Genomic DNA, 26,377 nt, shown 5'->3' with positions numbered 1-26,377 from the left:
GGAATATGTGTGTGCTATGTAAATAACTGGTAATAATAAATAAATAATGGCTCATTTGAGACGGTGCATGTCCACAGAATAGTACCAATTTACATTACACTGCACAGTAGTGTCTGTTTTTCACATTATATTACACAGTAGTACCCCTTATACACATTACACCACACAGACGAGACCCTTATACACGTTACACTGTATTTGAGTCCCTTATACACGTTACACCATGGTAGAGCTGCTATGGAAGTAGCTGGAATTAACAATTTACTTGTTTAATTCAAATACAGTGTCTCAGATAAATAAAAAAGGGAAGGGGGATGACGGCGGCAGCACGCCCTCTAACTTTTTTGGCACCCGGAGATCGCGCTCTACCGGAGCTACCCTCGCTACACCCCTGTGTTCTGCCTATGCATGGATTTACTCAAGGTTCATTCAAAGACATATGGGTATATTAATTTGCTTTTGTCTTCTAGTGTTTGTGTGGTGCGAAATATAGATGATAAATTACAATGGGCTGCGGTCTGATATGATGTGATTAAATATTCTCTGTATAGTTCTTTATCAGAGGTGTTACTAGGGTTGACGGTGCCAAGGAGAAATATAAAAAACATGGTGCACTGACGCCAACATTTTTTCATTAATTGCCTCTGTGTGTTTGTGGTTTCCGGCAATTATCAGCATGATGTATAGGTTATGCCTTGGCAGGATTATGGGGCTTGTATTTCCAGCATGTACTGCTCCTGCTAGGGATGCATGTGTCTTTATTGGTGTGGCATCTTTTAGCTGAGTGGATCCAGCTGGGTGGGTACAGTTGGCAGGGCTGCCTCCAGCCATCTGCCACACAGTCCAACATATTTCAGGGGGGTGGTTTTTAGGACCCTTCACACCACACTTCCTCACCCACTCCCCTTATGCCAACCTCCTCACCCACTTCCCAGCTCATGCCAACCTTTAAGTCTCCTCAGTCCCCACCCACTCCCTTCAGCAGTCACAGCCAGGGTCCTGTTCCCAGGCTCTGGCCTCCTTGTGACAGTCCTCTCTTCATCCTCTTGGCCCCACTTCCCACACACAGCACTGCTCAGCTACTGACCTTAATCTTAGGCTGCTTTTTTGAAGACAGGGAGAGGCACTGGGTGATGTAGAGAGGCAGTGGGTGACAGGGAGAGATAGTGGGTGATGGGGAGGCACAGTGGGTGACAGGAAAGGTTGATGGAAAGAGGCAGTAAATGACAGAGAGAAGTAGGGGGTGACAGGGAGAGGATAGTGCCTTGGAGAGGTAGATGTTGCCAGGAGAAAAAGAGTGATGGGAAGATAGTGATGCAGGGGAGAGACAGAGGTTGAGAGTGAGAGATAGTGGAAGACAGAGAGGCAGAGGTTGACATGGAGAGGCAGTAGATGATGCCAGGGAGAGGCAGAGGGTGACAGGGAGAAGGTGACCCCAACTTTACTCCAACCTAAGCAGACGGCTATAACAAAAAACTCTACGGTAGATTTACCAAAACTACTAATACAGGTAAGTGGAGGTGTTGCCCATAGCAACCAATAGATTCAATCATTGTCTAGAATGCAATAGAGAAATAATAGCTAGACTCTGCTTGGTTGCTATGGCAATACCATTACTTGCTTGTTTTAGAAAATGCTCTAGTAAATCTACCCCTCTGAGTAATACAGCAATAGGGATGAAGAATGAATGAATGAGGGTACAATTCAGATGTAGGATAATTTCAGTTATTTAAGAAATTTAAATGTTGTATAGTTTTCCATTGATGTCTTTTTTTTGTCAGATTTTGAAGTGGGTAGTTCAGTAAGTGAGGAATGGTGCTGATTAGGGGTGGGGGTGAAGGATATTTACAATGGGTGAGATAAGGTGTCAGAAAGGGGTTCACTACGATATGCCGGTGGTCGGGCTCCCGGCGACCAGCATACCGGCGCCGGGAGCCCGACCGCCGGCTTACCGACAGTGTGGCGAGCGCAAATGAGCCCCTTGCGGGCTCGCTGCGCTCGCCACACTACGGGCACGGTGGCGCGTCACACTATTTTATTCTCCCTCCAGGGGGGTCGTGGACCCCCACGAGGGAGAATAAGTGTCGGTATGCCGGCTGTCGGGATTCCGGCGCCGGTATACTGTGCGCCGGGATCCCGTTAGTCGGCATACTGAAGACCACCCGTTAGAAAGTAGTGCCAGGGGAAAGGTGATTCAGTGGGTGACATGAGGGAGTCTGTTTACTTTATGCTTACCGGTGTGTTTAAGCCCAACATGTAAAAAGGCAATACAGTACTTTAATAGTAAAACGCCTCATAATTTGCTTTTTAAAATATAGTACTTTTAAATTTCAGTGTTAGTAATAAACCCCATGGTGTCAGGTAGTGGCGGTGTGTGATGGCTATTTCATTGGTTATCAATCAGCAATGCTTTAGCAGCTAACCATTGTTAATGCAAGCATTATCATGTTACAGATTCTAGCTATGTCCCCGGTCTTTACCAAGGACTCTACAACAAATGGGGCCAGATGTAATAGCGCCCAAGTTCGGCGGCCGTGCAGGATGCCGACCAACCTCGGAATTTTTTTTAAAGGGGCAATCATGTACTGACAGTTAGTCTGCGTCTCTGTGCCTCGTTACTCCATGCATACTCCATTCAACAATGAAGTTCATCAGTGGAAACATTGTGGACAGCCCTGAACTACAGAATGAATGCAGGAGGAGTTCTCTATATCTTGGTCCTAATCGGGACATTCAAAGAGTGCCTTAAGTGGGTAACGGGATGGGGTGTGGTCAGCTCATTGCGTGTGAGCATGCCATCTTCTTGCTTCTTGACAAGTGCACACTCAGAGCACCAAGGAGGGGGGGGGGGGGGGAGGGCTGAGTGGGTACCAACTACCCGGGCCCATGCTTCTTGGAGGCTTTATGCCCCTGTGCAGCCACTGGCTCCCCTTGGGCAGTGTGCAGCGTCACATAGCGGTGCCACATTTACTTTTTTTGGGGGGTAGGGCAGAGTCACGCCTCCCCAGATTTGGCCATGACCCCCAGTACCCATGCCTGCTCTCAGTATGCTAAGATATAGGTTTCTATTACTGAAATCTAGCACTAAGTATCAGCTCTAAAGGTTAAGTCAAAAGTGAATGAGCTGTTGCATAAATTATGTACATGATATGTCAAGAAAAGTGAAGCTTCATTGGAAAAATAAAACATGCACTTATGCGAACCTCAGTAATTTAGTACTTGTTAATAACACTGAAAATGGAATCTAATTATGCTACAATATAACAATGTGCTGTAATGTCTATAAATGGAGACTAAAAGTATGATGGGTTATTTGTTCTCTAACACTGATTTTATCTGACAGCATTCTAGGCCTATAGGAAGCTACCTTATATGCAAAATTAGTTATATCCTGTCAGATGTAAGTAACAAAGATTTTTCATTAAGCCAAGTTTTAAATATTAATGCTAGCAAGTAGTAAATAGTGAAGAAAATATTTGCATCCAATCACCCATCATGTTAGCCACCAGTGACAGATTATAATTGTGGAGCTTTGTGGCATTAATTCAGGGTGCAGGACTTTAAGAGGGCCCAGACCTTTCCCATTCCAAGTCAGTGGAGAGATTGTTTTCATGTTTATACTAGCAAGTTTGACAAGTTGGAAAGTTGCTGAATATATTAATATAAGGTTAGGAACTTTTGTGTTATATTAACAAGGTGCACATCTACTGTTGACAACACACATGTACAGTACATAACACATGAAGTACATGTTTGTGTACACCATACTTACCTATTCTGGGAGGTCCCAAAGGGTGAAGTTGAATTGCTAGGTGCTGAGGTGTGACATTATGAATTGTTTTATCATGGCCCTGCCTTGTGATGTACAATGCCATGATATGCGTCATTCAGGGCCGGTTCTACACCTTGTGGCGCCCAGTGCGAAAGTTTCCACTGGCGCCCCCGCAGCAAAACAGTGCGTGCCAGAGGTGCGCAGCAAAAAATAGGGGTGTGGCTTCATAGGGGAGGGGAGTGGCCACAGTTATGCCCCCCAGTAGCTGTGCCCCCAGATTTGCCCCAAGTAGTTGTGCCCCCCAGTTGATTTGCCCCCAGTAGATTTGCCCCCTGTAGCTGTGCCCCTATAGCTATGCCCCCAGTAAATTTGCCACAGTAGTTGTGCCCCCTGTTGCTTTGCCCCCAGTAGTTGTGCCGCATATCGCTGTGCCCCCAGTAGCTATGCCCCCAGTAGATTTGCCCCAGTAGTTGTGCCCCCTGTTGCTTTGCCCCAGTAGTTGTGCCCCCTGTTGCTGTGCCCCCAGTAGTTGTGCTCCCTGTAGCTATGCCCCCAGTAGATTTGCCCCAGTAGTTGTGCCCCCTGTTGCTTTGCCCCAGTAGTTGTGCCTACTGTTGCTGTGCCCCCTGTTGCTGTGCCCCCAGTAGTTGTGCTCCCTGTAGCTATGCCCCCTGTAGATTTGCCCCAGTAGTTGTTCCCCCTGTTGCTTTGCCCCCAGTAGTTGTGCCCTCTGTTGCTGTGCCCCCTGTTGCTGTGCCCTCAGTAGTTATGCCCCCCTACACACACAAAAAAAACACCCCAATACTTACCACTGCCCCGCTCCTGCTTCCCGACCGCTGCTGCTGCTGCTCCGTCTGGCCTCCTGCGGCTCCTCTCTATTGGAGAGACGTCATGACGTCTCTCCCACAGCAGCGCCGCACAGACACTAGAGGTCAATAATGACCTCTAGTGTCTTTCACTGGAGCCGGCTGCAGCGGACGCCCACGGCATCTGCTGCAGCCGGGGAGCAGGGTGCGGGTAGGCGGTGGTGCCTGCGGGGTGACTGCGGCCGCGCCCCCAGGCCGCAGTGCCCCGGACGCAGGCACTGCTTGTCTGCACCAAGAACTGCTCCTGGCGTCAATGTGCAGTGGGGGTAGAGCGGTAACGACATGATTTCTGGTGAATTGCATTGTTTTGGCTGCACTCCACACTGCACAATGCCACAAATCACACCACTGGAACACGATTCCTCAAATCATATCATCAAGTAAGACCATACACTTCATTGTTGAGGTGTTTTGGAGCCTAGAATCCAAGAATCCAGAAGAGCACCAATAATAGAACTGTCAGTTTAATAGACGGAGAGAGAGAGCTGACAGTCTAACAGTGAGATCAGTCAGTATACTAGAGAGCTGCTCGTGTATGAGCCATGCTTTTTTTCTTATCCTATTCAATCATATCAGTTTTAATTCTTATAACTAGTTTCAGACACAGAAATGATCAGTGAAAGGAATAAAATAAGACAAAATAAGCCAACCAGGTCAGGCTTACTATTAGGGTTACCACCTCATCCCTTTAATTCTGGACACATATTAATTACACAGGTTCTGTGGCTGATTAAAACCAGGTGAAATGGAGTCTTGAAGTCAGCCAGCCACAGAACCTGTGTAATTAATATGTGTACAGAATTAAAGGGATGAGGTGGTAACCCTACTTACTATACATGTGAGAGACTTTATTGCAGACTAGCTGCCCAAGATTAGTGAGAGCTCGAGAAGTAAGTCAGTTGCCCTGAGTGTGGGCTAGGTTATTATTTTTGTTTCCTGATTTCATGCTGATTGTAAAGCACTATTTCAGTTATTGTTCTGAAAAGATGTATGTGGACCTAAACAGTGAACACTGCACCAAAACACCCCTCTACCGGTTAATTACCACATATTTTTTCAGCAGCTACCAGAACCAGGGAAGAACCTCATTGCCAGAGCCAGTCAAGGAGCCCAATTCCATTTCAGGTGTCCGGAGGATGTCCTGATTCAGTCACATTGAAGATTTTAAATCTGTACTTAAAGTGCCTACTGCCTACCACTACTCCAGAAGGTGTGAGCAACCTGTTTAGTATTGCACTGTAAAATACCCAGAGCTGAGCAACAGCACAGTCTAAATTGGAGGTGATCTGGCAGTGGATCCTTGAACTGCTTAACACAACTGGAACTACTCATCTACTCGTTGTTATGGGATTAGCCTCTCTGTACAACAAAGCATTCCTCTAGGCTCCAAACCTTTAAGTGTTACCAGAAAATTCACCTCTTCTGGCAAGGTTTTAAATTCCCTTACCACCCCTCATAATCTCCCTGTGTCATTTTACCCAAATGCCACCTCTCTACAAGGCACACACAAAACTTACATGTGTTCTCTTTCTTTTCTTAAACAACCCTCGGACCCTCAGACCCACACTGCTATGTGATTGGATCACATAGCCCAAGAATCTGGGCCATTGTGCGACATGTGACACTAAAGCTCACGAATCCTTATTGTTTTTAGATTGAAAGCTTGCGAGCAGGGACCTTTTACCCGTTGACTGTCTTGATTTAATATAATGTTTGTTACCAAATGTGAAATGGAGCAAAATATGCTGGCACTACTATTTCATGTATTCATAGAATTACAATTGTGGGGACTATTTTGGGTATAATTTTCTTCTGCAAAGGGTTATATCATATTTGTTATCTTTGTGTAGAGAGGGACTTAAAGACCTACTTATTTTTGTTGGCAGTGGGGCCTCAAAAAGTGTCATTTCTTATTGCCACATACTGCAGTGATAAGAATTATTTTTTTTCTACACTATTTATAAAAAATAACTGTAGTCAGAATATGGCTCTGATAAGATCCCATCACAGTGACGAGTATAAAGTGGCCGCTTTTGCAATGACTTATGTGTTCTGATATGGCTTAACGTCTGCATGTGAATGATCTGGCCCATTCTAGACTGTTGGGGAAGGATCCAGAGACTAGACTATAAGCTACAGCAACCACCCCATCTGAAGATAGTTTCAGGTATTGGGCCAAGCTCCGATAAGTCAACTTTTTCAGAACTGCATTGGGCCAGGCCACAGGCCCCATTAAGAAAAATGGGTATAGCTGTCTGCAGCGTTTGTCTATTGGCAATGCCTGATTAATGATTCTGGCCTCCTGGGTTGATTCACTCCTTGTTCAAATTGTAATTTTTAAGTGTCACCCCCCAAGCCATTTCATCATCACATCTCATCACCCCTCTCCAACCATTTAATGCCCTTTCACTCAATTTATCCCCACCCCACACCACACTTCAACACCCCATGACAATTTTATGACTCCCCAATCCAAACTCATCACTGCCCAGGCATTTCATCACCTTGACAGAGCAACTTGTACCTAGAAACATCAAGACTGAATAGAGGTCATTAGTCACATCAAGCAGATAACTTAATTTAGTTTAATTTCTCAGGCCTAATGCAAAAGAGAACAAAAATTCTGCTTCTGTTATACTTACACATTCTGTAGTTATCATTCATCAGTATTCTATACTAGTAGTAATATTTTAATATGGTTCTGACCTCAGCCGGGATGCAGTCAATATGCTGGCTATTGGGATCCCAGCAGTCCAAATACTGATGCCGAAATCCCGACACTCGTGAAAATGCAGACCTAAGAACTCTGAAAAGGTCAGGATACGGACGCTGGCATCCCGACTATATGTATACTGCGCAGGTAGGTTTGGGGCTGGGGGGGGGGGGGGGCGTGGTTAGGTTTAGGAGCCGACCAGTAGTTTTAGGGTTAGGCTGCGGGAGGAGGGGGGGAGGTTAGGGATAGGCTAAGTGGAGGGTGGTTAGGGTTAGGCACCCCCGGGGAGGGTTATTGTTAGGCTACGGAGGAAGAAGGGTAAGATTTAGGCAGCGGGACAGTGACTTATGTTTTGGCACCACCATAGGGAGATTAGGGTTAGGCACTAAGGGGGGAGGTTAGGGTTAGGCTGCGGAAAGGGAAGTTTAGGGTTAGAGGGTATGGGACAGGGAGGAACACCCTGAACTCACCCCTGTTGGGATTGCTGATGTTGGGTATTATGCATAAATGCCGACATCCTGGCTGCTCTCTCCGGGAGAGCGCCCCCTGCTCTGTAATGCCGCAATTACCGGCATTATACAGCAGGGAGCGGGGCTATGATGACGCCATTCAGCATAAATCGCGTCATCAACTGCCCGGACCGCCCACTTTACTCACTAAGTGGGCGGCCGGGCAGGGGGGTACCTGCAAAATCGGGAGACTTGCCTGCTTTTCCGGGGGGCCAGAAGGGTCACCAGATTGTCGGGAGCCTCCCGGCCATTTCCGGGAGAGTAGGCAAGTAAGGTATTATGACCGCTGGAATCCTGTGCGCCGGGATTACATACTGAGCCCCCCCAGACCATCCCCGTTTTGAACTTGTCCCACCTCATACACGCTCCCTATACTTACCCCCTGTTGTCAACACAGTGTATCCGCTTATGGTGGTCTATCCCATCGCTGTGGCGCATGCCAGTACTCTCACAGCACATGGCATAGATGGGACAGGCCACTGTCAATTATATATATATATATAAACAAAAGCGAAATACCCTTCTTGAGCTAAGAATAAGCAGCACTACTGAAAGGTCCCCTGCTAGTAGGACCTTAAAAATAGATAGACACAACGAAATTCAGAGTGCACTATAACATTGGATACTGATTGAAATTTATTAAATTCCAGATTTGTAGATGAAATTTCTCTAGGATTATTTTCCCCTTAGAGAATTCACAATTGGGGCCTATAGAGAAACCCTCTCACCAAAGAAATAATCACCCAACGAAAAATAGAACAGTTTAGTAACAAATTTTAAAAGGAGTTTTTTAATCCATTATCATACTTTAGCATGATATGACAATAATAAAATAACAATACAATTGATTGGACACACACGAGAATGCTTAAGATGGTAGGAGGAGGATTTTTTATTGTACCATCTTAAGCATTCTGGTGTGTTTCCAATCAATTGTATTGCAATTTTATTATTGTCATATCATGCAAAAGTATGATTATGTATTAAAAAACTCCTTTAAAATTTGTTACTAAACTGTTGTATTTTTTGTCAGGTGATTATTTCTTTGGTGAGAGGATTTCTCTATAGGCCCCAATTGTGAATTCTCTAAGGGTAAAAAAAAAACAAAAGAAGTTTTATCTACGAATCTGGAATTGAATATATAAATATATATATATATATATATTAGAGGAATTGGTGAGAATAAGCGCCCAAGAGTGTGATTTTATACAACAAGGTAAGTGTAATGAAGGTATCTATGGTGGGTTAGCACCCATTGGACTTATCTGAAAACACCAGAGAAGCTAGATTCAGTCGATGCTCCTTTTTGATGCTTACAACATGTTAAAAAAGAAGAAGAACAGACATAGTGTGTACTGTTTTTGTAAAATATATCTAAATAATACACTGACTTTCTAATGTTAGGCTTAATTAGGGAAATAGCATATTCCCAAATGTATAATCAATATAGCCTATGCAGTGTATATATAAAAAGATACAATATTTAATATACACAAATGACATAAAAGTACATAAAAATACATAAAAACATAAAATGGCTGTATAGCATGCGTACAGAATAAAAGATTATATCAGGCTTATCTGTCCATAATTAACTGGAATGCATGCGTACAGAATTCAGGATGATAAATGGCTTATCTGTCCATTATAGGGAATGTCATCAGGTGGTCCCAACGCGTTTCGTCCGTCATCAGCAGGACTTCATCAAGGGGATAGACAAACAGACCAAGCATGCTGTGCTTTATACCCTCCTGGGGCAATTTATGATTACATCACTTCCTGTGATGTCATGTGGCAAGGAACATATAATATAACTTTTGAAATAATTTTTAAATTGCACTCAAGTGTAACCATTTGAGTGTCATATAGTGTGGAAACCGATATACAAGAGTTTAGGGGAAAAACGAGGACAAGAAGTGAATAAATTACAGAGTTGCGTCCGATTGTCGATGTGGAACGCATGTGGAACGCATGCGTCACATCCGCAATCTACGCAACTTCCGGTTTAGTAAAAAAGTCGAGTGAGACACTACAGATGGTGTCAATTGATCGTGTGGGTCTGGTAGTCACCAAACAACTCCTTGTTTGGTGACTACCAGACCCACACGATCAATTGACACCATCTGTAGTGTCTCACTCGACTTTTTTACTAAACCGGAAGTTGCGTAGATTGCGGATGTGACGCATGCGTTCCACATGCGTTCCACATCGACAATCGGACGCAACTCTGTAATTTATTCACTTCTTGTCCTCGTTTTTCCCCTAAACTCTTGTATATCGGTTTCCACACTATATGACACTCAAATGGTTACACTTGAGTGCAATTTAAAAATTATTTCAAAAGTTATATTATATGTTCCTTGCCACATGACATCACAGGAAGTGATGTAATCATAAATTGCCCCAGGAGGGTATAAAGCACAGCATGCTTGGTCTGTTTGTCTATCCCCTTGATGAAGTCCTGCTGATGACGGACGAAACGCGTTGGGACCACCTGATGACATTCCCTATAATGGACAGATAAGCCATTTATCATCCTGAATTCTGTACGCATGCATTCCAGTTAATTATGGACAGATAAGCCTGATATAATCTTTTATTCTGTACGCATGCTATACAGCCATTTTATGTTTTTATGTATTTTTATGTACTTTTATGTCATTTGTGTATATTAAATATTGTATCTTTTTATATATACACTGCATAGGCTATATTGATTATACATTTGGGAATATGCTATTTCCCTAATTAAGCCTAACATTAGAAAGTCAGTGTATTATTTAGATATATTTTACAAAAACAGTACACACTATGTCTGTTCTTCTTCTTTTTTAACATGTTGTAAGCATCAAAAAGGAGCATCGACTGAATCTAGCTTCTCTGGTGTTTTCAGATAAGTCCAATGGGTGCTAACCCACCATAGATACCTTCATTACACTTACCTTGTTGTATAAAATCACACTCTTGGGCGCTTATTCTCACCAATTCCTCTAATTTCATATGTGTGTATGCCAAGCACACTTTTCTTGTAGTATAAGCTGCCGCTCATAAGTCTGAGAAGTGTATCCCCCTTTTTATTGTATATTAATATTCTATCTACACTAAAGGTTATTGTTAATTTCGTGGTATAATAAGCACATAGCTACACCTAAGCGCCGGAGACTCTACTTCTATATATATATATATATATATATATATATATATATACACTGCTCAAAAAAATAAAGGGAACACTACAATAACACATCCTAGATCTGAATGAATGAAATATTCTTATTAAATACTTTGTCCTTTACATAGCCGAATGTGCTGACAACAAAATCACACAAAAATTATCAATGGAAATCGAATTTATTAACCTATGGAGGTCTGGATTTGGAGTCACACTCAAAATTAAAGTGGAAAAACACACTACAGGCTGATCCAACTTTGATGTAATGTCCTTAAAACAAGTCAAAATGAGGCTCAGTAGTGTGTGTGGCCTCCACGTGCCTGTATGACCTCCCTACAACGCCTGGGCATGCTCCTGATGAGGTGGCGGATGGTCTCCTGAGGCATCTACTCCCAGACCTGGACTAAAGCATCCGCCAACTCCTGGACAGTCTGTGGTGCAACGTGGCGTTGGTGGATGGAGCGAGACATGATGTTGCAGATGTGCTCAATTGGATTCAGGTCTGGGGAACGGGCGGGCCAGTCCATAGCATCAATGCCTTCGTCTTGCAGGAACTGCTGATACACTAGCATTGCTGAGGTCTAGCATTGTCTTGCATTAGGAGGAACCCAGGGCCAGCCGCACCAGCATATGGTCTCACAAGGGGTCTGAGGATCTTATCTCGGTACCTAATGGCAGTCAGGCTACCTCTGGCAAGCACATGGAGGGCTGTGCGGCCCCCCAAAGAAATGCCACCCCACACCATTACTGACCCACTGCCAAACCGGTCATGCTGGAGGATGTTGCAGGCAGCAGAACGTTCTCCTTGGCGTCTCCAGACTCTGTCACGTCTGTCACATGTGCTCAGTGAGAACCTGCTTTCATCTGTGAAGAGCACAGGGCGCCAGTGGTGAATTTGCCAATCTTGGTGTTCTCTGGCAAATGCCAAACATCCTGCATGGTGTTGAGCTGTAAGCACAACCCCCACCTGTGGACGTCGGGTCCTCATACCACCCTCATGGAGTCTGTTTCTGATCGTTTGAGTAGACACATGCACATTTGTGGCTTGCTGGAGGTCATTTTGCAGGGCTCTGGCTGTGCTCCTCCTGTTCCTCCTTGCACAAAGGCGGAGGTAGCGGTCCTGCTGCTGGGTTGTTGCCCTCCTATGGCCTCCTCCATGTCTCCTGATGTACTGGCCTGTCTCCTGGTAGCACCTCCATGCTCTGGACACTACGCTGACAGACACAGCAAACCTTCTTGCCACAGCTCGCATTGATGTGCCATCCTGGATGAGCTGTACTACCTGAGCCACTTGTGTGGGTTGTAAACTCCGTCTCATGCTACCACTAGAGTGAAAGCACCACCAGCTTTCAAAAGTGACCAAAACATCAGCCAGAAAGCATAGGAGCTGAGAAGTGGTCTGTGGTCACCACTAGCAGAACAACTCCTTTATTGGGGGTGTCTTGCTAATTGCCTATAATTCCCACCTGTTGTCTATTCCATTTGCACAACAGCATGTGAAATTGATTGTCAATCAGTGTTGCTTCCTAAGTGGACAGTTTGATTTCACAGAAGTGTGATTGACTTGGAGTTACATTGTGTTGTTTAAGTGTTCCCTTTATTTTTTTGAGCAGTGCATATATATATATACTGCTCAAAAAAATAAAGGGAACACTTAAATAACACATCCTAGATCTGAATGAATTAAATATTCTTATTAAATACTTTGTTCAATACATAGTTGAATGTGCTGACAACAAAATTACACAAAAATAATCAATGAAAATCAATTTTATTAACCCATGGAGGTCTGGATTTGGAGTCACCCTCAAAATTAAAGTGGAAAAACACACTACAGGCTGATCCAACTTTGATGTAATGTCCTTAAAACAAGTCAAAATGAGGCTCAGTAGTGTGTGTGTGGCCTCCACGTGCCTGTATGACCTCCCTACAACCCACACAAGTGGCTCAGGTAGTGCAGCTCATCCAGGATGGCACATCAATGCGAGCTGTGGCAAGAAGGTTTGCTGTGTCTGTCAGCGTAGTGTCCAGAGAATGGAGGCGCTACCTGGAGACAGGCCAGTACATCAGGAGACGTGGAGGAGGCCGTAGGAGGGCAACAACCCAGCAGCAGGACCGCTACCTCCGCCTTTGTGCAAGGAGGGACAGGAGGAGCACAGCCAGAGCCCTGCAAAATGACCTCCAGCAAGCCACAAATGTGCATGTGTCTACTCAAACGATCAGAAACAGACTCCATGAGAGTGGTATGAGGGCCCGACGTCCACAGGTGGGGGTTGTGCTTACAGCCCAACACCGTGCAGGATGTTTGGTATTTGCCAGAGAACACCAAGATTGGTAAATTTGCCACTGGCGCCCTGTGCTCTTCACAGATGAAAGCAGGTTCTCACTGAGCACATGTGACAGACGTGACAGAGTCTGGAGATGCCAAGGAGAACGTTCTGCTGCCTGCAACATCCTCCAGCATGACCAGTTTGGCAGTGGGTCAGTAATGGTGTGGGGTGGCATTTCTTTGGGGGGGCCGCACAGCCCTCCATGTGCTCGCCAGAGGTAGCCTGACTGCCATTAGGTACCGAGATGAGATCCTCAGACCCCTTGTGAGACCATATGCTGGTGCGGTTGGCCCTGGGTTCCTCCTAATGCAAGACAATGCTAGACCTCATGTGGCTGGAGTGTGTCAGCAGTTCCTGCAAGACGAAGGCATTGATGCTATGGACTGGCCGGCCCGTTCCCCAGACCTGAATCCAATTGAGCACATCTGGGACATCATGTCTCGCTCCATCCACCAACGCCACGTTGCACCACAGACTGTCCAGGAGTTGGCGGATGCTTTAGTCCAGGTCTGGGAGGAGATCCCTCAGGAGACCATCCGCCACCTCATCAGGAGCATGCCCAGGCATTGTATGGAGGTCATACAGGCACGTGGAGGCCACACACTCACTACTGAGCCTCATTTTGACTTGATTTAAGGACATTACATCAAAGTTGGATCAGCCTGTAGTGTGTTTTTCCACTTTAATTTTGAGGGTGACTCCAAATCCAGACCTCCATGGGTTAATAAATTTGATTTCCATTGATAATTTTTGTGTGATTTTGTTGTCAGCACATTCAACTGTGTAAAGAACAAAGTATTTAATAAGAATATTTCATTCATTCAGATCTAGGATGTGTTATCTAAGTGTTCCCTTTATTTTTTGAGCAGTGTATATATATATATATATATATATATATATATATAGTGATCCTTTTGTGTATTCTGCTGCAAAATAACTAACCATATAAAAAGCAGTCTGTCTTATCATCCAAAGCAGGGGTCAGCACCATAGTTAAATGGTTATCTTGTGCAACAAGAAAAAAAGTCAGCTGAATAAAAGCATAAACAGTATGTTTTAATTTCCTACTATGAAAGTGCCCTAAGAAGAAGGAAGAATCTGTCAGAAGGACTTTGCCCCAAAATCTGTGAGCCCTAAGCTGCAACCTAGTTGTTGATTAAGCACTGTTCATTGGGGCCAATGCAGTGTTGATGGAGGCACCAATTATATTGCACACTTGTAGCACTACAAGTGCCAGCATACATGTGCCTCCTTCATTAATTAATATGATCCTAATTCACAAAATATATTATTCTCCCATAAATTCATTTAATAATAATATTGGCTCCTTAATATTTATTAAATAGTATATTGTCTATTTAATTAAAACAAGTGCTTCTTTTTTATTATTTAGTATTACATTGCAATAATAATAAATTAATTATATGTGCATCCATGAATAGATTTTGCCCCCTTAATTAAGTATTTATTATTATTTATTATTTATTTATTAACAGTTTCTTATATAGTACAGCTAATTCCGTTGTGCTTTACAACTGGATTATTATTATTGCCACATTATTACGTATGCTGACTAGGACAATGGGGGTCATTCTGACCCGTTCGCATGCAGTGGTTCTTCACTGCGGTGCGAACGGGTCAAAACTGCACATGCGCGGTGGGCACAATGCGCATGCGCGTCGTTGCCCAGCCAAGCAGCGGCTACAACAAAGAAGAAAGTGATCGCTAGCACGATCGTAAGAAGATTGACAGGAAGGAGGCGTTCCGGGGGATCTACTCACTGTTTTCCGGGCGTGGAGATCCGAACGCAGGCGTGTCCAGGCGTTTGGAAAGCGGATGTCTGACGTCAATCCCGGGACCTTCATCTCTGGATCCGTTGCACAGGGTAAGTAGGTCTGACCCTGGTCTTGTTTTGCAGGAAACTTTTTTAGCATAGCAGGCCTGCACAAGCGATCGCAGCCCTGCTATGCTAAAATACACTCCTCCATAGGTGGCGTCAAGTTGATCGCACGAGCAGCAAAAAGTTGCTACGTGCGATCAACTCGGAATGACCACCAATATACTAAGTGCTGGCTGTTTTTATAACTGCATTCAGATTGGGCCATCTTGCCAGTAGATTGTTGATTTTCTTTCTGAGTGTTTTGTCACTTTTCTTTGTGAACTCACAGTTTGTTAAATCCAACAATTTGTATTCAGAACATAAAAAAAAACAAAAAACAAAAGGGTTTTCAAAACTTTTCAGGCGATTTTACCTTTAATATACTGGGTGGATTTTTTCTTATTAGTAACAAAGGGATACCTAACAGCAGTACGGGTGGTATAATGGTTAACATTACTGCCTCCCAGCACTGAGGTCATGGATTCAATTCCCACCATGGTACCAACTGTGTGGAGTTTGTATATTTTCCCCGTATTAGCGTGGGTTTTCTCCAGGTACTCCGGTTTCCTTCCACAATCCAAAAATATACTGGTAGGTTAATTGGCTCCCAACTAAAAGTAACCCTAGTGTGTGCGTGTGCATGTGGTAGGGAAAATAGACTGTAAGCTGCACTGGGGCAGGGACTGATGTGAATGGCCAAATATTCTCTGTAAAGTGCAGCGGAATATGTGTGCGCTATATAAATAACTGGTAATAAATAATCTTCCCTGAAAAAAGTTAAATACAAAAATGTAAATAATAAAATCAAATCTTCCCCATTTCTATGAGAATAAAGATAGTTTAAGGTTAAGAGTGTAGTAGATTGAGTTGTCGTAAGTAAAACCAACCTTTGATTGTTAACTTTTTGTCATAATTTTTGAAATATTATTATTCTACTAAAGGTTTTCATCATTACTAACATAGAAACAGGGCCACCAATCTCTCCAAGTGTTCCCAGTACAGAACATGCCTATAACTCATTGGTCGTTTAACGTCTCTGTTGCCATAGTGACCATATTAAAATATTTAAAAATGAATGATTAAAAAGAAGGTATCTTCAGTATAACAAACATCTGATTGCGGAGAGCGAGTTACACAATTAAACATTTATACCAAGTAGGTACATTATATGGAAAAAAAAATGATGGCGCCTGTATCGTAATGAAACCCATTTGTGTGAACAGATGTTTTCATTCAGGCAGGCAGTAAGTGAAACTGACATATACATACTAAAGTATATCATCATCTTAAAATTGAATGTGAATTTTTGCCACGGGTTAGCACAGGGGAATTTAATTAATGCTCTAATCAAGCAGTATGGTTTAGTATAAAGACAGGATCCAACTCCTGTCACACAAAAACAAAGGTGTTGGATTTTAGGAATGCTGACTTTGCAAAAATGGGGAGATGTTTAAGTGATTCATTGGCGGACTGGAGGGACTTGGAAGGAGTATAGGAGAGGTGGGAAAACCTGAAAAGGGCAGTACTAAGGGCAACAGACCTTTGTATCAAAAGGGTTAGGAAAAGCACCAGGAAAAGGAAGCCAGTGTGGTTCACAAAAGAAGTATCAACTAGTGTGAAAGCAAAAAAGATGGCTTTTAGGAAATACAAACAGACTCAAAATAATAACGACAAAGAGGTGTATCTTGACAGATGGCAGGATGCTAAGAATGTGATCAGACATGCATAGGCAGAAGCTGAGGAGAAAATGGCCCAGTCAGTAGATAAAGGGGGCAAAACTTTTTTAAAGTATATAAATGAAAGGAGAAAATCAAATGGAGGAATAATAAGACTTAAGACAGAGAGTGAGAATTTGATGGAGGGAGACAAGGCAATAGCAGATCACCTAAATCATTATTTTTGCTCAGTATTTATTACAGAAGGAGAAGGAATGGGGCCACAGTTAAGCTGCAAGGACATTCATAAAAATAAGGTAGATGAAACTACATTTACAGAAGAGAAGGTCCTAACAGAACTTTCAAAACTAAAAGTGGAAAAATCAATGGGGCCAGATGGGATACACCCAAGGATACTAAAAGAACTAAAAGATGTGCTGGTGGCACCATTAACAGAATTATTTAACCAGTCACTAAATACAAGTGCCATTCTAGAGGACTGGAAAAGAGCGAATGTAGTTCCACTGTACAAAAGTGGAAGCAAGGAAGAAGCAAGCAACTATAGACCAGTAAGCCTTACATCAGTAGTAGGGAAAGTAATGGAAAAACTATTAAAAGAAAGAGTTGTGGAATATCTTAAATCAAACAACTTACAAGATCCAAAGCAGCATGGTTTTACTGGTGGGAGATCATGCCAAACAAATCTTATTGATTTTTTTTTTGACTCTGTGATGAAAATAATAGATCAAGGGGGAGCTGTAGATGTAGCATATCTAGACTTTAGTAAGGCATTTGACACTGTCCCACATTGCAGACTGCTAAATAAACTTGAAAGCGTTGGGGTGGATTATAAAATAGTTAAATGGATAAGAACCTGGTTGCAGGATAGGAAACAGACAGTTGTAGTAAATGGAGTGCAATCTTTGGAAAGAAATGTTACCAGTGGAGTACCCCAGGGATCTGTACTTGGACCAGTTCTCTTTAATATCTTTGTTGGTGACATTGCAAATGGTATTAAAGGGAAAGTATGCCTTTCTGCAGATGCTACAAAGATTTGCAACAGAGTAGACACACCGGGAGGGGTAAAACAAATGATTGATGACCTAGCTAGGCTTGAGAAATGGTCAAGAACGTGGCAACTACAGTTTAATGCAAAAAAATGCAAAATCATGCACTTGGGTCTCAAAAACCCAAAGGCTAAATATAGTATCAAGGGTACTATAATGGAAACTACTGAGGAGGAAAGGGATTTAGGAGTCACTATTTCAAGTGACTTAAAGGCAGGAAAGCAATCCAACAAGGCAATGAGAAAAGCAAGTCAGATGCTTGGTTGCATAGCCAGAGGAATCGGTAGCAGGAAAAAAGAAGTAATAATGCCACTGTATAGGTCATTGGTACGGTCTCATCTTGAATACTGTGTCCAGTTCTGGTGACCATATCTCCAGAAGGATATAAATACATTAGAGAGTGTACAAAGAAGGGCAACTAAAATGGTGCATGGCATACACCACAAAACTTACCCGGAAAGGCTAAAAGATCTTAACATGTATAGTTTGGAGGAGAGAAGGGAAAGGGGGGACATGATAGAAACTTTCAAATATACCAAGGCTTTTAACAAAGTTCAGGAGTGAAACATTCTTCAAAGGAAGAGGAGTATTAGAACTCGAGGACATGGAGTATTAGAACTCGAGGACATACACTGAGACTGGAGGGGGAGGTTCAGGGGAAATTTAAGGAAAAATTACTTCACAGAAAGGGTAGTGGACGAGTGGAATAGCCTCCCATCAGAGGTGGTAGAGGCTAAGACTATAGAGCAATTTAAACATGCTTGGGATAGGCATATGAATATCCTTACAAAGAATTAAGGTCCAAAAAGGCTTGAGATTACCTAAAGGATAAAAAAGGGGCAGACTAGATGGGCCAAGTGGTTCTTATCTGTCATCAAATTCTATGTTTCTATGTTTCTATAAAATGTCACACATAAAAATAGTGCACTTACACCATATGAGGAGTACGTCTCGCGTGATGGGTCCAGCTTTGCCCCAGTAGCATTTGTTAGAGAAAACCAACACAAGAAGGTTGGAAAGTAGACTCTTGTGTGGGAGCACTCAATTCAGAGGAATAGGTATATTTTAATCAATTCTGGTAAAAAATAACTTTATTTGTTCAAAAAAGGGTAGTTAAGGAGAATTTTTTTTACGTGAATATTAAAGCTACGCGAAAATACAGCACTATATGGAGAATAATTTATATGGTTTCAGATACCACAATGAAAAAGCCGGAATCCAAATCTTAGGGCTAGTGGATTTGCTGTAATCACAATGACGCGTTTGCGTAATATATGACCATCATTTATTCTACAGCAATCCTATTCAGGATTATTTTAGCGTAGAGAATTAAATCATAAGTCATACAGAACCGAGTGCCAGTTGGTATTAATAGGGATCCCTCTAGATCGGGCAGAAGAATTTTTTGCAGTACCAGGGTTTTCCAAGGTGGTCTCCCATCCGAGTACTGACCCGGCCCTCCACTGCTTGGCTTCCAAGATCAGACGAGATCGGGCATCTCCAGTGGGGTATGTCCGCAATAGTTTTATCTGCCCGTTCAGTAGATCCCAATACCCGTATTGCCCGAACAAATATTTCAATTGATCTGAGTCAATCGTGTGTTCAAATCTCTGTGTTGAACTTATGCCCAAAACTAGGGAATGAGATTACAGCAAAATCCAATAAGGGATAGTGGAACAATTATCATGTGCAAGAATTATATGCAGAGATGTCCACTATACAATTAATAATAAGGACAGTTGTCATATACAAGGGGATATCTTGTCCACTTGCATAGCCAGGATAGGATGGTGATATTCAATGAGGCAATACCATCAGTAATATAGTGTATGTAGCCCCTTACTTTATATCGCCAGCCAATGAATCTCACTATATATAGGCCTCTAAAATTTGAGAAATTTTTTTTCTTACAATGTGTCAAAAGAGGCTATAATGAGAAGAGAAGGAGCAGATAAACAGCTGAAATTTTTTTCAATGGTTATGCCGGGCAGTAATGTGCATAATAATAATTAATTAGCAATATGTTGCAAAATTACTTAGACAGAATAGAGTGGTGATATTTAATGGGGCAATAACACCAATAATATGTGTGGCCCCTAAAATTGTCTCACCAGCCAATAATTCGCACTATATATAAGCCTCTTATGCTTGAGCAAAAGAGTTTTGTTATAATGTGTCTAAGAGGCTATAATGAGAAAAAGAGGAAGAAAGAGCAGTTAGACGGCTGAAGGTATTATTCATTAGCCATAGTAGGCAGTAATGATTAAGTAGCAGTGTGCTGCAAGGTTGGTGTTAAACCACAGCCTAGAAGTTCTTTGCACAGTAATCTGCTCTTTGGCTTTTAATACCTCTAATAGTAATAACAAGTAATTCCCAACACGTGCCAAGTTGCTCCCAAACACCTGTTGGATGCCTCACAGCTCCAGCACTTCTTGGAGCAGCCAGAATATAGACAACCTATCAGTGCATCGCCTTTAAAGTGAATTATTATCCTAATAAGGCAATATTACATATGTATGAGGTACAGGGTATATGTTCATACGATACCACTGTCGATCCTGCTGTGGAGGCTGTCTGCGGCCGATCGCCGCTAGTAACTGGCTCTGGAGGTGCGCTGGAAGTGAAGCCGTGTGCTGACTTCTATGTGGAGGGTGTGGGGAGATTATCAGCTGTAGTCCGCGTGGAGCCGCTGCTCTCCAGATGCCAATTGAGTGCTCCCACACAAGAGTCTACTTTCCAACCTTCTTCTGTTGGTTTTCTCTAGTCGATACCCTTTTGACTCTTGGGAGCACCACTGATAGCAACTTATATCTGTACAAGAAAAATTATATTTTTTTCACATGCACAGGGTTGCTGTATCCATAAGCAAATTAGCTTCATAAATCAGTTTTTTCAGAGGACACTAATAATAATTGATTACAGACTAGTGCGGTCCCAAAAAAAGTTTTTCTCAAACCAGTAGCATTTGTGCCAGGTTTACTTCAGTCGTACTTATACCCACAAACACACAACTGGTCTTAGTAGAATTATTTTTTAATAACTGTTTTCAAAGCAAAAAATACATTCGCTTTTAGATTTATTTAAAACAAAGTCTATAATACAGCAAATATAATATTCCTTATTGTGTAGCAAAAAAATTAATTTGTATTTCTTACACAGCTCACAACTCATCAAAACTAGCTATCTAGTTCTGGCGACCACCATTATCATCTGACTGTTATGCATCAACCTGCAAGCCCCCGAAATTGGCTACTGAAAGACATACTGTATGTGCATCTCCGTGAGTGTCACTGACCAAGGTTGGGGGTGTTGTGAACTCGGGGGTTCTTCCGATGGTAGGGAAGCGGAACCACAGCTGGGTCAGAACAGGGATGGCCTGATATAGGTCTTCCTCATACAGGACTCTGACAGTAAGGCTTGGTGAAAATATTGAAGAACTTTATTGCAAGAAGGGAGCAACACAATGTCACCTAGCAGCAAGGGAACTTATGGGGGAATGTCCAGGCCTATAGAAGAACTTGTAAGCAATGTTAAAGATGCTAATAAATGAAGTACTTGTGAGTGATGGTGAAAGACACTGAGAACGATGCTTTTAAAGTTACTGGTGATTAAAGAGCTTGTGAGCGATGTAAAAGATATTGGTGACTGAAGAACTTGTGAGCGATGTTTTTAAAGACACTGATGATTTGAAGAACTTGCGAATGGTGTTTAAAGACACTGAAGATTTGTAGAATTTGAGAGCGGTGTTTAAAGACACTAATGACTTGTAGAACTTGAGAGCGGTGTTTAAAGACACTGATGATTTGTAGGACTTGAGAGCGGTGTTAAAGACGCTGATGATTTGTAGAACTTCAGAGTGGTGTTTTAAAGACACTGATGATTTGTAGAACTTGAGAGCGGTGGTTAAAGACACAGATGATTTGTAGAACTTGAGAGCGGTGTTAAAGACGCTGATGATTTGTAGAACTTGAGAGCGGTGGTTAAAGACACTGATGATTTGTAGAACTTGAGAGCGGTGGTTAAAGACACTGATGATTTGTAGAACTTGAGAGCGGTGGTAAAAGACACTGATGATTTGTAGAACTTGAGAGCGGTGTTTAGCCCGCAGCCCACGCTGACTCCGAGAAGCGCTGGTGACTGGACCGCAGAGGAACACACCAGCCGCTGGGAACGCTGGAAACTGTACAGCAACGGGCACCTGGAAATGCTGGAGACACTGGAGTACAACTACAGAGAGACACGCCAGGAACAAGAGCACTGGCATCCACTTCAGTGGAAAAGACGATACTCAGGCGCCGAGGCTCTGCCCGGCGTCCGACTTTGAATCTCCTGCCTCCACTGGATTGGCGGAACAGTCTGATGACGTCACCTGCTCCCCGCCCACGTGATGCCGGGTGTCGTGGCGGCGCCCCTGCCCCGGGGAACCGCCGGGAGCCGCGCCAGCCAGACGCCGGAGCCTGTGGACCACCGAAGGCGGAGGCCGCAACACAGACAAGCAGGCATGCAGGGGTAAGCGCGGCGAACGCCGCCTCTGGCGTGTGACAGTGAGAGTCTGAATCTGTTTGAGCTTCACAGAGAGAATGTTAGACTGTTCCTCTCTAGTCGCTAGGAGGGATAAGGGGAGAACCCAACTATGCGGTGACCCCCTTACTCCAGTGCTTACCCAATATTTGAGTTCACACAACCATTGGGCAATATCAGTCACTGCTTTATTTACACTTAACCACACCATTACACAACACAATATGTTGCAGGGCAAGGAAAGAATTGGTGAGCAAGGCTCTCACACTAAAATGTTTAACCATATTCACACTAAGTGGGTGGGGGGCATGTCCAGCACAAGTGGGCACACCACATCCCACTGCCACCCGTATACCTGTGGGTGGAGGCATGCTCGGCCCAACCTTGTGGAACATAGCATCCTGCCCCCCTCCTCCATACCTGTGGGTGGAGGAGTGCTCATCCCAACCTTGTAAGCATGCAGCATCCCGCTTACCACTCCTCCATACCAAGTGGGTGGGAGCGTGTTCGGTCCAACTAAGTAGGCATGTAACAACAGCCCCCCTCCCCATCACCCTACCACCTCGGGACCATGTACCATGCGCATACCACACAGCCCATGTGGCCCGACCATCAGAAGTTGGAGCCAGGCGTGTGTCCTGATTGATATGCCTGGGCGCCTGACATCCCTTTACGTAACATCCCATACTCACACAGTTCGCAACCAATCAAAACTGGCTATCTAGTTCTGGCGACCACCATCATCATCTGACTGTTATGCATCATCCTGCAAGCCCCCGAAAATGACTACTGAAAGATATATATGCATCTCTGTGAGGGTATGACCGGTCCTCTCCAGTCGCAAGCAGGGAAAAGTGTCAAATCTGGGCAAAGCTGCACTTGTGTCTATTCTTTGCAGCTTGTCTTATGGGCATACACAGTACAAATCCCAGCTTTTAGTCTACAGAGATATGTGTTTGCTCATACTGTAGTTCCTAAAACAAAAATATGCTCGTGCCTATAGAGCTTCTTTCTTTAAAAAATGAACTTGCACCAGTAAATTTGTTGTCTTTATTTCAATTTTTCCATGTGGGCTTTATTAAGTAGCCGAAAAACAGCCTGTTCTTCTTGGGAACGCATGGTCAGTCATAGGAAATCTATTAGAGCTGCATTAAAATCCAATACAGCAGACAAACTGGTCCCAAGACATTTCTGTTAAAGAAGAGCATTCCTTTCACTTGCTGGGGGTGGTTTCTGTATTGATCATGTTTAGGAGGCGCTGATCGTGCTGACAAATTATTACAGCTGTAATCCTGGTGGATATACAAGTTGGATACCAAGATGCTAACAGGCATTGGATGTTGCCCCCAGTATGCCACTGGTAAGCAAAGAGCATGCCATAAAGTAGTTCCAGTATTGTCTATGTCTATCTATCTATCTATCTGTCTATCTATCTATCTATCTATCTATCTATCTATCTATCTATCTATCTATCTATCTATCTATTGTCACGCCCAGCTTACCAGTCCTGGTGCTGTGGTCTCTCATGCGGCAGCACTGCGGCGGCTGGCGGGAGTGGGCGGCTAGTGTACAGATGAAGGTCCGAGAGGCAGGAGGGGGCGAGCAGGCTGTAAAAGTGTGCTCCATGCGGCTGGAGTCCCGGCAGCCCTGAGTGCAGGGCGCCGCCATCTTGGTTCTGACACATGTCTCATGGGGACCAATCAAAGGCCTGAATCAGGTAATTTTGTCTGCACCAATCCCAGGAGGGCACAGGATATTTATGGGAGCATTCTGGGGCATTCTGACGCCAGTGCAATGTCTGACACAGCCTAGTCTGCATGCTATTGCTCTGTGCTCCCAGTTTCAAGAGTGTGCACTCGCTCCTGGTTCCTGTTGTTAATTGCACCTCCGTTTTCTGAGTCTCCATCTGTCTGTACTTACACCCAGGGGTGCATCTACCCATTGGCCAGGATGGCACTCGCCAGGGGCGCAAGCCCAACAGGGGGCATCAGCCGAGCAGGGTGCGCCACCCGGCGGTGCCACCCTCGGCCCATGGGTGGAATCCCTTAAGCCGTAGTGTCTGGCAATACCTAGTGTGCCGAGCTGCCTGTGCATTGCCTGGGATGCTGGGTGGAGGCTCGCTCAACAGGCAGTAGCGGGCGCCGGTGTCCAGCACCGCAATGCACTACAGGGAAGAAACTGAAAATAACCATTTCTCAGCAACCCTTGCTGTCAGGAGCTCCCGGCGCCAAGGGCTGCTGGGAGCTGTAGTTTTTATTTCCAGTTTCTTCACGTAGTATTGTGCGGTACCGGACACCGGCACCAGCTCAGCCTGCTGTGCAAGCCTCCGGTCTCCATCCCAGGCAATGCCTAGGCAGCTTGGCACACCAGGTATTGCCAGACACTATGGCTTTGTGCTGGGATGTTGTGGCTGGGAACTATGGCTACATGCTAGGATGGGAAGGGAGGGTGAGGGGACTATGACTATGTGCTGGGAGGGGTATTATGACTATGTGCTCGGGTGGGACTAGGGCTATGTGCTGTGTGTGGAGACTATTGCTATGTATGTGCTGGGAGTGGGGAGACTACAGCTATGTGCTGGCAGTGGGGAAAACTACTGCTATGTGCTGAGGGGGGGGGACTATGGCTAAGTGCTGGGAGGGGGGAAGACTATGGCTAAGTGTTGGGAGGGGGAAGACTATGGCTATGTGCTGAGGCGGGACTACAGCTATGTGCTGTGAGAGGGTGGGGACTATGGCTAAGAGCTGGGGGGGAGACTCTGGCTATTTGCTGAGCGGTGACTACAGCTATGTGCTGTGAGATGGGGGGACTACGGCTAAGTGCTGGGAGGAGGGGCTATGGCTATGTGCTGAGGGGGACTACAGTTATGTGCTGTGAGATGGGGGACTATGGGTAAGTGCTGGGAGGGGGGGAGACTATGGCTATGTGCTGAGGGGGGACTACTGCTATGTGCTGAGAGTGTGGGAGAGAGACTACTGCTATGTGCTAAGGGGGGACTACAGCTATGTGCTGGGAGGGAGTGGACTTTGGCTAACTGCTGGGAGGGTGGGAGACTATTACTATGTGCTGAGGGGGGACTAAAGATATGTCCTGGGAGGGGGAAGGAAACTATGGCTATGTGCTTGGGAAGGTGGAGGGCTATGTGCTGGGAGGGGGACTATAGAAATGCTGGGAGGGAACTGTTGCTATGTGATGGGAGTGAGGTGGAGACAGAGCCGGCCATAGGCATAGGTAAACTAGGCAATTGCCTAGGGCATTTGATATGCCTAGGGGCATCAGCAGCTTCTGCAGATTAAAATGATATACGGCATGCCTATATTCTGTGTGTAGCATTTCTTATGCAGATACAGCCACAGTCTCACACAGTATATAGGCATGCTGCATATCATTTTAATCAGCAGAAGCTGCTTGTGCATCCTAGCCACATAGCAATGCAAATAAGATGCATTTTCATAAAAAAAGGTGCCCGACGTTAGCATTGAGGCAAGATTTATGAGGACACATCTGTATCCAAGCAGAGGCAGAGGTCACAGTGTTAGTGGCAGTGTGAGTGCTGTGTGCATGTGAGTGGGTTGGTTGTGCAGTAGTGTTCGGAATATGTGTAAGGAGCATTATGGGTGTCATGTAAAAATGCATTAATAATGTGCAACATATGTGTAAGGGGCACTATGTGTGTCATTATGTGTATAGGGGCACTAATAATGTGCAGCAAATGTGTAGGGGGCACTATGTGTGTCATTATGTGTATAAGAGCATTAATAATGTGCGGCATTGTGTAAGGGACATTATGTGTAAAAGGGCATTAATAAAGGTTGTCATAATGTGTAAGGCGCATTATATTTCTAAGGACATTAATAATGTGTCTCATATGTGTAATGGGCATTACTGTGTGG

The 26,377-nt window shown here is 44.1% G+C and overlaps 1 pseudogene; it reads right to left on the bottom strand.

Annotated features, from left to right (window-relative positions):
* Positions 1-19,365: 19,365 nt before the first annotated feature.
* On the bottom strand, positions 19,366-19,485 carry LOC134967974 (5S ribosomal RNA; annotated as a pseudogene).
* Positions 19,486-26,377: the final 6,892 nt, after the last annotated feature.

Source organism: Pseudophryne corroboree, chromosome 10, assembly GCF_028390025.1.
Source record: "Pseudophryne corroboree isolate aPseCor3 chromosome 10, aPseCor3.hap2, whole genome shotgun sequence".
In the NCBI taxonomy this organism is placed as follows: domain Eukaryota; kingdom Metazoa; phylum Chordata; class Amphibia; order Anura; family Myobatrachidae; genus Pseudophryne; species Pseudophryne corroboree.
The sequence above is the reverse complement of the archived record's forward strand: the minus strand, read 5'-3'. Positions and strand labels throughout refer to the sequence as shown.